Raw genomic sequence first — 14,721 nt, 5'->3', positions numbered from 1 at the left:
TACAGTTCGCAAAGATTGTTCAACATTTTGCAGTGGATTTTTGTTAAGCGTAAAACACCAATAATTACCACCACTAGCACAAGAACATGAGACTATTGTCGGAGAAAAATACGTTTTCACTATAAGGTTTGCCAGACCAGAACTAAGCACAACAAAATTCCTATTTTGTTACGAAGGTATATTATCTCTTTTGTACTGTTAGCAATGTATTATCAGCAGCCCGCGTCAACCTGCAAAACACATCATAAAATCTGCTGCTCTGCTCTGCAAGTCCGGAAGCTGAAAAAGATGATTTTATTTCACTATTACCTTCCCGCTTCTTTGCGGTATGATCGATTTCTTTTAATGCAGTTTGAATGCGCCGCGGGAGCGGCTTGTTCGTTCGTAGCGCAGCTCTGCACCGCGGATAATATTTAAATAACTGAAAATGTCTTAAAAGGATGGGATAATAATTTAAGCAAGCTACTACAAATAATAATGCAAGGTTCCATTAAATAACTCTATTCAAAACATTCAAATATGTTAACTTATCTACAATACACACCTTTTTTAAAAATGAGTACGTAATGGCGTACATCGATTAACCATGACAAAAGAAGACCACGTTAGCATGTACAACTGCGACACAGGCTATCTTACTCCCGTAACTCCAAGAGGAAGACAAAGAAATTACTGTTCGTTCTGTATTATTTATACTAGGGATATTTTTCATCTCTGTATGATATTTATCGTCTGTGCGGTTTCAGTACTCGCCGACACAGATAATATCTAAAATACACTCCTGGAAATTGAAATAAGAACACCGTGAATTCATTGTCCCAGGAAGAGGAAACTTTATTGACACATTCCTGGGGTCAGATACATCACATGATCACACTGACAGAACCACAGGCACATAGACACAGGCAACAGAGCATGCACAATGTCGGCACTAGCACAGTGTTCCTGTGGAACGGCTTGCCATGCCATTTCCACCTGGCGCCTCAGTTGGACCAGCGTTCGTGCTGGACTTGCAGACCGCGTGAGACGACGCTTCATCCAATCCCAAACATGCTCAATGGGGGACAGATCCGGAGATCTTGCTGGCCAGGGTAGTTGACTTACACCTTCTAGAGCACGTTGGGTGGCACGGGATACATGCGGACGTGCATTGTCCTGTTGGAACAGCAAGTTCCCTTGCCGGTCTAGGAATGGTAGAACGATGGGTTCGATGACGGTTTGGATGTACCGTGCTCTATTCAGTGTCCCCTCGACGATCACCAGTGGTGTACGGCCAGTGTAGGAGATCGCGCCCCACACCATGATGCCGGGTGTTGGCCCTGTGTGCCTCGGTCGTATGCAGTCCTGATTGTGGCGCTCACCTGCACGGCGCCAAACACGCATACGACCATCATTGGCACCGAGGCAGAAGCGACTCTCATCGCTGAAGACGACACGTCTCCATTCGTCCCTCCATTCACGCCTGTCGCGACACCACTGGAGGCGGGCTGCGCGATGTTGGGGCGTGAGCGAAAGACGGCCTAACGGTGTGCGGGACCGTAGCCCAGCTTCATGGAGACGGTTGCGAATGGTCCTCGCCGATACCCCAGGAGCAACAGTGTCCCTAATTTGCTGGGAAGTGGCGGTGCGGTCCCCTACGGCACTGCGTAGGATCCTACGGTCTCGGCGTGCATCCGTGCGTCGCTGCGGTCCGGTCCCAGGTCGACGGGCACGTGCACCTTCCGCCGACCACTGGCGACAACATCGATGTACTGTGGAGACCTCACGCCCCACGTGTTGAGCAATTCGGCGGTACGTCCACCCGGCCTCCCGCATGCCCACTATACGCCCTCGCTCAAAGTCCGTCAACTGCACATACGGTTCACGTCCACGCTGTCGCGGCATGCTACCAGTGTTAAAGACTGCGATGGAGCTCCGTATGCCACGGCAAACTGGCTGACACTGACGGCGGCGGTGCACAAATGCTGCGTAGCTAGCGCCATTCGACGGCCAACACCGCGGTTCCTGGTGTGTCCGCTGTGCCGTGCGTGTGATCATTGCTTGTACAGCCCTCTCGCAGTGTCCGGAGCAAGTATGGTGGGTCTGACACACCGGTGTCAATGTGTTCTTTTTTCCATTTCCAGGAGTGTAAATAATAATAAAAAAATACATAATTCCATACAACAATAGAATACGATGCACAATATTTTCTCTTTACTACAAAATATGTCTTTTGCTAAGGGACGTTACAGCTGGTGTGCTTCACATATGACTAGAATGTCGTGGGGTCCTCTGCCAGATTTCGAGAAAGCGTTTCGTTGTGGGAACTATTAAAAGCATCCCGCTAGAAGTCCGAGCTATATTTACGACTGCCGGCTGTAAACTCGCCAGCGAAGATTGTTTTTCCGACACTTGTTCGCCGCTTCCACCGCCGGGCCGTATAGCGCTGGCTGCTGGCTGCTGGCTCGGATGGGGGCAGGATGGAGCGCGTGACGTCACGTGACGTGACGTGACGGAACACACGCAGCCAGGCTGGATGCAGCTGGCCGCCGACTTCCCGGAAAGCGGCGACACGGCGCCGGCGATTACGCCCACGCCTCTGCACTCCGCCCGCAACAGCGGCCAAGGTCGCCACCCACACACAAAAGACCCCGCTGCTTGCAGACTGCAGAGCGCACTTTGCAGGGTCGGTTATTCTGTAACCTGGGTCGCATCTGGGGACTGCCGACGAGAATGGGACGATGTAACATTATGTGATTGCCCTACCATTTTAAATCATTATCTAACCGAGCAGACAAAAAATGTTCAAATGTGTGTGAAACCTTATGGGACTTAACTGCTACGGTCATTAGTCCCTAAGCTTACACACTAGCACTAGTACTCCGTCTTCAGGCCACAAGGGGCCTATCGGGACCATCCGACCGCCGTGTCATCCTCAGTGGAGGATGCGGATAGGAGGGGCGTGTGGTCAGCACACCGCTCTACATCTACATCTACAACTACTTCCATACTCCGCAAGCCACCTGATGGTGTGTGGCGGAGGGTACCTTCAGTACCTCTATCGGTTCTCCCTTCTATTCCAGTCTCGTATTGTTCGTGGAAAGAAGGATTGTCGGTATGCCTCTGTGTGGGCTCTAATCTCTCTGATTTTATACTCATGGTCTCTTCGCGAGATATACGTAGGAGGGAGCAATATACTGCTTGACTCTTCGGTGAAGGTATGTTCTCGAAACTTTGACAAAAGCCCGTACCGAGTTACTGAGCATCTCTCCTGCAGAGTCTTCCACTGGAGTTTATCTATCCGTAACGCTTTCGCGATTACTGAATGATCCTGTAACGAAGCGCGCTGCTCTCCGTTGGATCTTCCCTATCTCTTCTATCAACCCTATCTGGTACGGATCCCACACTGCTGAGCAGTATTCGAGCAGTGGGCGAACAAGCGTACTGTAACCTACTTCCTTTGTTTTCGGATTGCATTTCCTTAGGATTCTTCCAATGAATCTCAGTCTGGCATCTGCTTTACCGACGCTCAACATTATATGATCATTCCATTTTAAATCACTCCTAATGCGTACTCCCAGATAATTTATGGTATTAACTGCTTCCAGTTGCTGACCTGCTATTTTGTAGCTAAATGATAAAGGATCTATCTTTCTGTGTATTCGCAGCACATTACACTTGTCTACATTGAGATTCAATTGCCATTCCCTGCACCATGCGTCAATTCGTTGCAAATCCTCCTGCATTTCAGTACAATTTTCCATTGTTACAACCTCTCGATACACCACAGCATCATCAGCATCTTTGACCGGAGCCGCTACTATTCTGTCGAGCAGCTCCTCAATTTGCATCACGAGGCTGAGTGCAGCCCGAAAAATGGCAACAGCGCACGGCGGCTGGATGGTCACCCATCCAAGTGCCGGCCACGCCCGACAGCGCTTAACTTCGGTGATCTCACGGGAACCGGTGAATCCGCTGTGGCAAGGCCGTTGGCTTAACCTAAATTGTCCTAAGGAAAACACATACACCCATGCGCCAGGGAGGACTCGAACCTCCGCCGGGATCAGCCGCACAGTCCGTGACTGCAACGCCCTAGACCGCTTGGCTAGTCCCGCGCGGCTAACCGAGCAGTCGCTCGGCAACAGCTACAGTTAGTAAACAACGTCCTGTGACGTGACGTGTTTATTGTGGAAGCGCCGTCAGAGATAGAGTGAGCTATCGACTTTGAAAGTCGCTGGACAAAAGAACATTTTTATACATTCTTTTGATGTACGACATATTCCCGATGAACAGTTACTCACTCTTCTGTCTCTCGTATTTGGTGTCGGACACTCATGTCTTGCCACCTTATTATTATTGTTTAAAAAGTATTATTTTAGTGTAACGTGAAAGTGTCAGGGAGAGCAAAGGACTTGGAAGAGCAGTTCAAAGGAATGGACAGTGTCTTGAAAGGAGGGTATAAGATGAAGATCAACAAAAGCAAAACGAGGATAATGGAATGTAGTCGAATTAAGTCGGGTGATGCTGAGGGAATTAGATTAGGAAATGAGACACTTAAAGTAGCAAAGGAGTTTTGCCATCTGGGGAGCAAAATAACTGATGATGGTCGAAGGAGAGAGGATATAAAATGTAGACTGGCAATGGCAAGGAAAGCGTTTCTGAAAAAGAGAAATTTGTTTAACATCGAATATAGATTTAAGTGTCAGGAAGTCGTTTCTGAAAAAGAGAAATTTGTTTAACATCGAATATAGATTTAAGTGTCAGGAAGTCGTTTCTGAAAGTATTTGTATGAAGTGTAGCCATGTATGGAAGTGAAACATGGATAATAAATAGTTTGGACAAGAAGAGAATAGAAGCTTTCGAAATGTGGTGCTACAGAAGAATGCTCAAGATTAGATGGGTAGTTCACATAACTAATGAGGAGGTATTGAATAGAATTGGGGAGGAGTTTGTGCACAACTTGACTAGAAGATGGGATCGGTTGTTAGGACATGTTCTGAGGCATCAAGGGATCACCAATTTAGTATCGTAGGGCAGCGTGGAGGGTAAAAATCGCAGAGGGAGACCAAGAGATGAATACACTAAGCCGATTCAGAAGGATGTAGGTTGCAGTAGGTACTGGGAGATGAAGAAGCTTGCACAGGATAGAGTAGCATGGAGAGCTGCATCAAACCAGTCTCAGGACTGAAGACCACAACAACAACAACGTGAAAGTGCATAGCAGCAGATTCATGTGAGAAGCTATGTTGCGCGACGTGTATCTGGAAACGTTAAAAGATGTAATTTCGTTATATATCGACTGACATAAATTCAAAGTTAAATGGAACTTGTGTATGGACCAATTATTTAGTATAGAACCTATGTCTCACTACTTCATGACCATACGTATTTAACTTTCTTTCATGTTCCTGCAAATTTTGACGGTTCACAGTCACGATTTGTTTCGTCGAGCCGGCCGGAGTGACCGAGCGGTTCTAGGCGCTACAGTCTGAACCGCGCGACCGCTACGTTCGCAGCAGGGGACTGTTCAAGCTGGTGGAGGCTCTGTAATGGCGGTCCTGGGTTGTTTGCAGATGACGCTGCGTTTATCGACTAATAAAGTCATCATAACATCAAAACAAATTTCAAAACGATTTAGAAAAGATATCTGAATGGTGCGATAACTGGCAAGTTTAACCTAAATAAAGAAAAATGTGAGGTCATCCACATGAGTGCTAAAAGGAACTCGTTAAACTTCGGTTACACGATAAATCAGTCTAATCTAACTTCTACAAAATACCTAGGTATTACAATTACGAAAAACTTTAATTGGAAGGAACACATAGAGAATGTTGTGGGGAAGGCTAACCAAAGACTGCGTTTTATTCGCACGACACTTGAAAAATGTAACAGATCTACTAAGGAGACTGCCTACAATACGCTTGTCCGTCCTCTTTTAGAATACTGCTGTGCGGTGTGGGATCCTTACCAGATAGGACTGACGGAGTACATCGAAAAAGTTCAGAGAAAGGCAGCACGTTTTGTATTATCGCGAAGTATGGGAGAGAGTGTCAAAGAAATGATACAGTATTTGGGCTGGACATCACTAAAGGAAAGGCGTTTTTCGTTGCGACGGAATCTTCCAATCACCAACTTTCTCCTCCGAATGCGAAAGTATTTTGTTGACACCGACCTACATAGGGCGGAAAGATCACCACGATAAAATAAGGGAAATTAGAGCTCGTACGGAAAGATAAAGGTGTTCGTTCTTTCCGCGCGCTATACCACATAGGAATGATAGAGAATTGTGAAGGTGGTTCGATGAACCCTCTATCGGGCACTTAAATGTGATTTGCAGAGCATCCGTGTAGATGTAGATACGATTCTGACAGGTGACACGTATGTAAGCATCCTGTCTGATCACGTGCATCCGTTCATGCCCATTGTGCATTTCGACGGACTTGGGCACTTTTCAGCAGGACAATGCGACAACCCACACAGCAGAATTGCTACTGAGTGGCTGCAGGAGCACTCTTCTGAGCTTAAACATTTCCGCTGGCCACCAATCTCCCCAGACATGAAAACTGTTGACAGTATCTGGGATGCCTTGCAACGTCATGTTGAGAAGAGATCTCCACCTGCTCTTATGGATTTATGGATAGCTCTGCAGGATTCATGGTGTCAGTTGCCTCCAGCACTACTTCAGACATTAGTCGAGTCCACGCCACGTCGTGTTGCGGCACTTCTGTCTGCTTGCAATGGGCCCTACACGAAATTAAGAAGTTGTACGAGTTTCTTTCGCTCTTCAGTGTGCAGACAAAAAAGATTACAGTTTCACAAAAAATGGATGATTTATTCAACACAGAGAGCTTCAGAAATTGAGCAATTTTATAGCGCAGTTGTCCATCTGTCGCCCTAAGCAAGCAGTTAGTCGGATTGGCACTGACTGGTAGTGTCAGCGACATCGAGCCAAATTCTGTCCAATTTGGCGCGTTAGATCGTCGAAATGGTTCGAGAGCTCGTCCATAATGCTACATTCTCAGCTGGAGAGAGATCAGGCGACATTGCTGGTCACGGCATCGTTTGGCAAGCCTGAAGACACGGAGAAGATACTCTCCTCGTGTGGGGGCTGGCGTTATCTTGTTGAAATTTTAGCCCACGATGGCTTTCCATGAAGGGCAACAAAACAGGGCGTAGAATATCGTCGTCGTACCTCTGTGCTGCTAGAGTGCCGTGGATGACTTCCAGAGAGGTTCTGTTATGAAGTGAAATGGTCCGTCGTTAGGTTTCGTCACATATCGGATTTGTCCGAAATACTTCATGTCGACTTCCCTGGTCCCACCCCCACACCCTTCCCCCCCAACACCAGTGACCTAGTCCAATTCTGTCCAATTGGCGCGTTAGATCGTCAAAAGTCCGAAATGGTTCGAGAGCTCGTCCATAATGCTACATTCTCAGCTGGAGAGAGATCAGGCGACATTGCTGGTCAAGGCATCGTTTGGCAAGCCTGAAGACACGGAGAAGAGACTCTCCTCGTGTGGGGGCTGGCGTTATCTTGTTGAAATTTTAGCCCGCGATGGCTTTCCATGAAGGGCAACAAAACAGGGCGTAGAATATCGTCGTCGTACCTCTGTGCTGCTACAGTGCCGTGGACGACTTCCAGAGAGGTTCTGTTATGAAATGAAGTGGTCCGTCGTTAGGTTTCGTCACATATCGGATTTGTCCGAAATACTTCGTGTCGACTTCCCTGGTCCCACCCCCCACCCCCCCACCCCCTTCCCCCCAACACCAGAGACCTAGTCCAATTCTGTCCAATTGGCGCGTTAGATCGTCCAAAGTCCGAAATGGTTCGAGAGCTCGTCCATAATGCTACATTCTCAGCTGGAGAGAGATCAGGCGACATTGCTGGTCAAGGCATCGTTTGGCAAGCCTGAAGACACGGAGAAGATACTCTCCTCGTGTGGGGGCTGGCGTTATCTTGTTGAAATTTTAGCCCACGATGGCTTTCCATGAAGGGCAACAAAACAGGGCGTAGAATATCGTCGTCGTACCTCTGTGCTGCTAGAGTGCGGTGGACGACTTCCAGAGAGGTTCTGTTATGAAATGAAGTGGTCCGTCGTTAGGTTTCGTCACATATCGGATTTGTCCGAAATACTTCGTGTCGACTTCCCTGGTCCCACCCCCCACCCCCCACCCCCTTCCCCCCAACACCAGAGACCTAGTCCAATTCTGTCCAATTGGCGCGTTAGATCGTCCAAAGTCCGAAATGGTTCGAGAGCTCGTCCATAATGCTACATTCTCAGCTGGAGAGAGATCAGGCGACATTGCTGGTCACGGCATCGTTTGGCAAGCCCGAAGACACGGAGAAGATACTCTCCTCGTGTGGGGGCTGGCGTTATCTTGTTGAAATTTTAGCCCACGATGGCTTTCCATGAAGGGCAACAAAACAGGGCGTAGAATATCGTCGTCGTACCTCTGTGCTGCTAGAGTGCCGTGGATGACTTCCAGAGAGGTCCTGTTATGAAGTGAAATGGTCCGTCGTTAGGTTTCGTCACATATCGGATTTGTCCGAAATACTTCGTGTCGACTTCCCTGGTCCCCGCCCCCCACCCCCTTCCCCCCCAACACCAGAGACCTAGCAGTTGTAGCGTCAAAATGGGGTGGTGAAGCTAAACATTGCAGTTTATGTTGCTAGCGCCGAGCGTCGACTATGTCAGCCCATTTCCCCTCAGACGGCTTCGCCCACCGCAGAGACCAATGTTGTCTTTCAGATTTTTCCTCGTCACTTTCAGCAACTCTTTTTGAGGAATGCTGACGGGAAGAAACAGCAGTCGCGTTAAAAACAATTTTTTTCAACCGAACTGGAATGCCATTTCTTTAGATCGGAAATGTTGTTATTCCACTCACACCGCTAACGGCTAGTTCTTCTTTCTGCCACCTATACTTGCTTCGCAGAGTCAGAGACAAAGACTGGACGTGATGAAAACTTAAGCTGGGTAAGATGTCAAACGGGCCGACTTGGAGCAGGAGAGGCAGGCACCACACGACATTTTAATTTCCACTGTCTGTACTTTTACAAATAACTTCATAAAACTTTACAAAAGCAGACAAAATGTCTGATGGGATAACCGCAATCACTAGTTTTTCAAATGTTATTTATAATCCGTCTTTATTGCATAAAATGTTCATTCAAATGACCGGTTTCGGTTCCTCTAGAACCATTTTCAGATCTGCAGTTTCGGTTACAGGAGTAACCTGTCCATGAACAGCAACCTTCACATGCTGTGACGCAGCATGCTGACGGGAAATTGCAGACCTGAAGATGGTCCTAGAGGAACCGAAACCGGTCATTTGAATAAACATTTTATTGAAAGGGTCCTGTAGCCACCTTTCATTAGTCCGGTAGCCCAATTTCACAAGTATTTGTCTTTCTTTTCCTTGTTTCTCTTTTCTCTTTACTCTCATAGTGGCGTGATTGAATGAATGTGGTTGTGTGTCACGTTGCTAGACGGTGGCGTAGTCTGCTGCAGAAAGTCTGCGATAGTCGTACAGATTCAGCAGCCCTGGTACAGAATAGCCAACTCTCGTAGTGGTCAAGTAGGCAAAGAGGTTTGCCCTACTTGTGAGAAATCCACCTGCGTTAGGTTGGTGGCGGAAATAGCATCTTTGGGCTTTCCGGTCCACGCGGAGCGTGGAGGAGGCTGGAGAGGAAAAAGGGGGCAGTCTGCCGCCGGTACGGGAAGCGTCCACGGCTGTGCTCCGGTCGAAGAAGGGTGAGTTAGACTGACCGCGTGGCGCGTTGTTACTTGGCGAGGGGAGAGCTGTTAGCTTTTGGTCTCGCTTTTCAAATCTGGAAGATTGCTTTGCCTTGTCGCAGCAAGGAATGCTAAACTTTGGCAGATTTTTCTTTTAGCAAATTTCTGTAGCAGACTTGGATCCGCCGGAAGAACGCCACACAAAGGTGTCGATAAGAAGTGAGCACTCGCTTTTGTATGAATGTCTGTTTGCCTTCAGCTGTGCCTGCACAAGCTTTCACCTTTCTAAATATTTAGAGCTTTGCCTTCTCGTAAATTTTCCCTGCTTTATGTGTCTTTCGTCCGTGGGGAGCCAACCACGTGGTAGAACATTATAGTTGTTGGGCTACCGGCATCACTAACTGTCCGATCGCATGTTTGTTTTAGATAATGTTAACATGATTGTGTGATGTGATATTGTTGGAATTTGGCACTATACCTAGAAATTGTGTCTCCACAAACCACGTGTTATCAGGAATCGTGTACATGCCTCACATCCTTATCTTCGGAATAAATGATTTTATCTACAATTTTCCGAGATTACGTTTTTGCACCTAAGCCACTCACCTCGTAGGTTTCCCGTTAGCACATCCAATGCGTTTCCTTATGCACAGGTCCAGTGATTAGTCTCCCCTTGTATATTATAACAAATGCTTTAGATTAAGTCTTATTTTCAGGCGTGTTGCTGGGAGCTGATCTTCTGCACAGTGTTCTTGCATGTGCTATTTTATTTTAAATGTTTGATTGTCGCGAACAGTGCACGGGGAATACTATTAATTACATCGTATCCGCTGTGAGCGACCTCACGACGTATGCATTTTTGTAAGTTTTTGGTCTGTGATCAAATTAATTTATTTTCCGACTCGACCAAACCTTCGATTAGTTGTATGGTTAGAGTCGGTGGCGACCCTAATCTTCTCAAGTTAACTTCACAAGCAATAAGCATTTACATTCCCAATAATAATGTAATAACCCGTAGTAACCGGTTAGTTACATTATGCAATCAAGACGGATTACAAATAACTTCATAAAACTTTGTCATCATGAGCAGGAAGGATTCAGGATTCACATTCATACCAGGGAAAGTTCAAAAACATAGCAAAATAATTTTTTATTACATGTGGAATTTCATCATTTTTTCACTTAGTATTGACTGAATTTTTTGCTATAGGTACACTTTCCTTCATAAGTAAGAGACCATCTTGTATTTATTTTGGACTACAAGCCACACTTACAGGTGTCTGTGACTCTAGAACTTATTTAATAGATGAAAAAATGAATGAGCTGTTACATTTTAGGCAACGGCCCTGCCGCAGTGGATACACCGGTTGCCGTCGGAGCACCGAAATTAAGCGCTGTCGGGCGTGGCCGGCACTAGGATGGGTGACCATTCGGGCAACCACGCGCTGTTGCCATTTTTCGGGGGGCTCTCAGCCTCGTGATGCCAACTGAGGAGCTACTCGACAAAATAGTAGCGGCTCCGGTCAAAGAAAACCATCATAACGACCGGGAGACGGTGTGCTGACCACACGCCCCTCCTATCCGCATCCTCCTCTGTGGATGACATGGCGATCGAATGGCCTGAAGACGGAGTGCTTCTGTTACATTTTAAGTTTCCTGTTTAGAAAAAACTCAAATTTTATAGTTAATTATCTCAATTTGTACCACAGTTTGGAAAATTCTAGAGTTTTGTATTAAGGAATTTGTGTTTAATAAGCAGTGCATCTGGAAAAAATATAATATAAAACAAAAATGTCAGCATTCGACACTGCCTTTTCGATATCGATGTATCGCCGGGGCATGTATCGCTGAGGCATGTCGATAACACTTCGAAGAAACAGGAGTCGATTTAGAAGAGATAGGGGATCCAGTATTAGAATCGGAATTTAAAAGAGCTTTGCAGGACTTACGGTCAAATAAGGCAGAAGGGATAGATAACATTCCATCAGAATTTCTAAAATCATTGGGGGAAGTGGCAACAAAACGATTATTCACGTTGGTGCGTAGAATATATGAGTCTGGCGATATACCATCTGACTTCCGGAAAAGCATCATCCACACAATTCCGAAGACGGCAAGAGCTGACAAGTGCGAGAATTATCGCACAATCAGCTTAACAGCTCATGCATCGAAGCTGGTTACAAGAATAATATACAGAAGAAAATTGAGAATGCGCTAGGTGACGATCAGTTTGGCTTTAGGAAAAGTAAAGGGACGAGAGAGACAATTCTGACGTTACGGCTAATAATGGAAGCAAGGCTAAAGAAAAATCGAGACACTTTCATAGGATTTGTCGACCTGGAAAAAGCGTTCGACAATATAAAATGGTGCAAGCTGTTCGAGATTCTGAAAAAAGTAGGGGTAAGCTATAGGGAGAAACGGGTCATATACAATATGTACAACAACCAAGAGGGAATAATAAGAGTGGACGATCAAGAACGAAGTGCTCGTATTAAGAAGGCTGTAAGACAAGGCTGTAGCCTTTCGCCCCTACTCTTCAATCTGTACATCGAGGAAGCAATGATGGAAATAAAAGAAAGGTTCAGGAGTGGAAATAAAATACAAGGTGAAAGGATATCAGTGATACGATTCGCTGATGACATTGATATCCTGGGTGAAAGTGAAGAAGAATTAAATGATCTGCTGAACGAAATGAACAGTCTAATGAGTACACAGTACGGTTTGAGAGTAAATCGGAGAAAGACGAAGGTAATGAGAAGTAGTAGAAATGAGAACGGCGAGAAACTTAACATCAGGATTGATGGTCACGAAGTCAATGAAGTAAAGGAATTCTGCTACCTAGGCAGTAAAATAACCAATGACGGGCGGAGCAAGGAGGACATCAAAAGCAGACTCGCTATGGCAAGAAAGGCATTTCTGGCCAAGAGAAGTCTACTAATATCAAATACCGGCCTTAATTTGAGGAAGAAATTTCTGAGGATGTACGTCTGGAGTACAGCATTGTATGGTAGTGAAACATGGACTGTGGGAAAACCGGCACAGAAGAGAATCGAAGCATTTGAGATGTGGTGCTATAGACGAATGTTGAAAATTAGGTGGACTGATAAGGTAAGGAATGAGGAGGTTCTACGCAGAATCGGAGAGGAAAGGAATATGTGGAAAACACTGATAAGGAGAAGGGACAGGATGATAGGACATCTGCTAAGACATGAGGGAAAGACTTCCATGGTACTAGAGGGAGCTGTAGAGGGCAAAAACTGTAGAGGAAGACAGAGAATGGAATACGTCAAGCAAATAATTCAGGACGTAGTTTGCAAGTGCTACTCTGAGATGAAGAGGTTAGCACAGGAAAGGAATTCGTGGCGGGCCGCATCAAACCAGTCAGTAGACTGATGACCCAAAAAAAAAAAGATATTTTATCAACAGCCCTGAGGGTAGAAAGGCTGATGGAATTGATATTAGTGACCAATATAATGAGGAGTAAGACACGGGGGAACCGCTGCGGCTGGATAAGAATTGGAATAGCGAGAGCAGTCTACAGGTCTGACTAAACATGACTTGCTGAAGCGCAGGGGCGGGGGGGGGGGGGGGGGCTCGTGAAGAAGCGAAGCTTCGCTGCGCCACAGGTTATTACGCGGACAAGCAGTGCTCTGCGGCGTGGGGCCGTCGCTCGTTTATTATTCATCGACAGGTCGCGCGCGTCCTCTACCTAGCAGCTGTGAACGACCGGTAACGCGACTACGCAGCGGACGGGGCTCACACCTGCTCGCAGCCCCACCTAACTCGTACCTGCCCACGTTTCTGTACAGTGTCTCAGTTAGTTATGGGGAGTTCGTGAATGAGTCGTTCAAATGAACGAACCACTCAATTTCAATGAACTGGTACTTCAAACTCTTCACAGATAGCACACTCCACACTTTTTTCTAGTTCACTCACTCTCTTCCCCTCTCCCTCTCCCACTACATCGGCGCTACGTCACTCATTCTCCCTTCACTTCAGTCCTCCCTCTGCTGCCTGTTGACGAATGGCGCGGGGTTTGTGGGGAAAGATAGGTTTATGAGGGGTTGGGGAGGTGAGGGGTGAGGGGAAGGCAGCGGCAGCTGCTAAGTGCAGTGCTGACATTACTCGTGACTATTTGTGTATTTTACTTCGCGTCTACCGTTGGCAGCGCTTGCAGACAAATGAATATTAAAGATACAAACGAAGAGGGTGGCTGTGTGAGCACGCACAGCCGACATGAAAATAAATGTTTGTTAATAACACTGAAAGAGGGATTTTACCTGAAATCGTACCAATGACTACAGGTGACAGTTTACGTTTTGAATCTGGAGGGTTATTATTCTCAACAAAAATAAAATCTACAGGAAAACTTCTGAATAATTATTTAACGTAGATATATAGACTTTGTGACAGTGGTAAACATACTCATTCTATTTTGGATTAAACTTTACAAGGAACTTAAATTTGGACTGCATTTCGTTGGTATCCCTATTTTTCAGTCCATGAATACAACAAATAATATTTCATTTGGCAGATAAAGACTTTTTTCGACGCTTCATGAGAAAATTTCGAGCAAGATTAAATGTAATACCTTCTTTATATATGACAGGCTTCTCTGTTTATCTTTCCTTTGTCCCCCTCATCCATGCTCTATTTAACTCAGACGCTATAAGAGCGTAAAACGTTGCGTGCACGTTACTGCATAGTTCGGCCATCTGTTGGTAAAATTATGAAGTATTACGAAGCTTCATTGTACGAGCGAGGCGAAGCGAGCGTAGCCGCGGCTGAGCGGCGAACTGGGCAACTTCGCCAGACTTCCGTACTTCACGAATGAACTACTTCATTTGAACGCTTCACGGCAAAGAGTGAAATGAATGAAGCAATTCACTGGAATTAACGAGTTCGACCCATCTCTAGTCTCAGTCCCTGCACAGTTCTCGCACAGACCACCTTGTTGTTGTGGTCTTCAGTCCTGAGACTGGTTTGATGCAGCTCTCCATGCTACCCT

The 14,721-nt window shown here is 46.3% G+C and overlaps 1 pseudogene; it reads left to right on the top strand.

The window, feature by feature from the left end:
• Positions 1-11,049: 11,049 nt before the first annotated feature.
• Positions 11,050-11,167, top strand: LOC126109052 (5S ribosomal RNA; annotated as a pseudogene).
• The last annotated feature ends 3,554 nt before the right edge of the window (positions 11,168-14,721 follow it).

Source organism: Schistocerca cancellata, chromosome 11, assembly GCF_023864275.1.
Source record: "Schistocerca cancellata isolate TAMUIC-IGC-003103 chromosome 11, iqSchCanc2.1, whole genome shotgun sequence".
Classification (NCBI taxonomy): Eukaryota; Metazoa; Arthropoda; class Insecta; order Orthoptera; family Acrididae; genus Schistocerca; species Schistocerca cancellata.
Note: the sequence above shows the minus strand (reverse complement) of the source record. Positions and strands in the feature narration are given on the sequence as shown.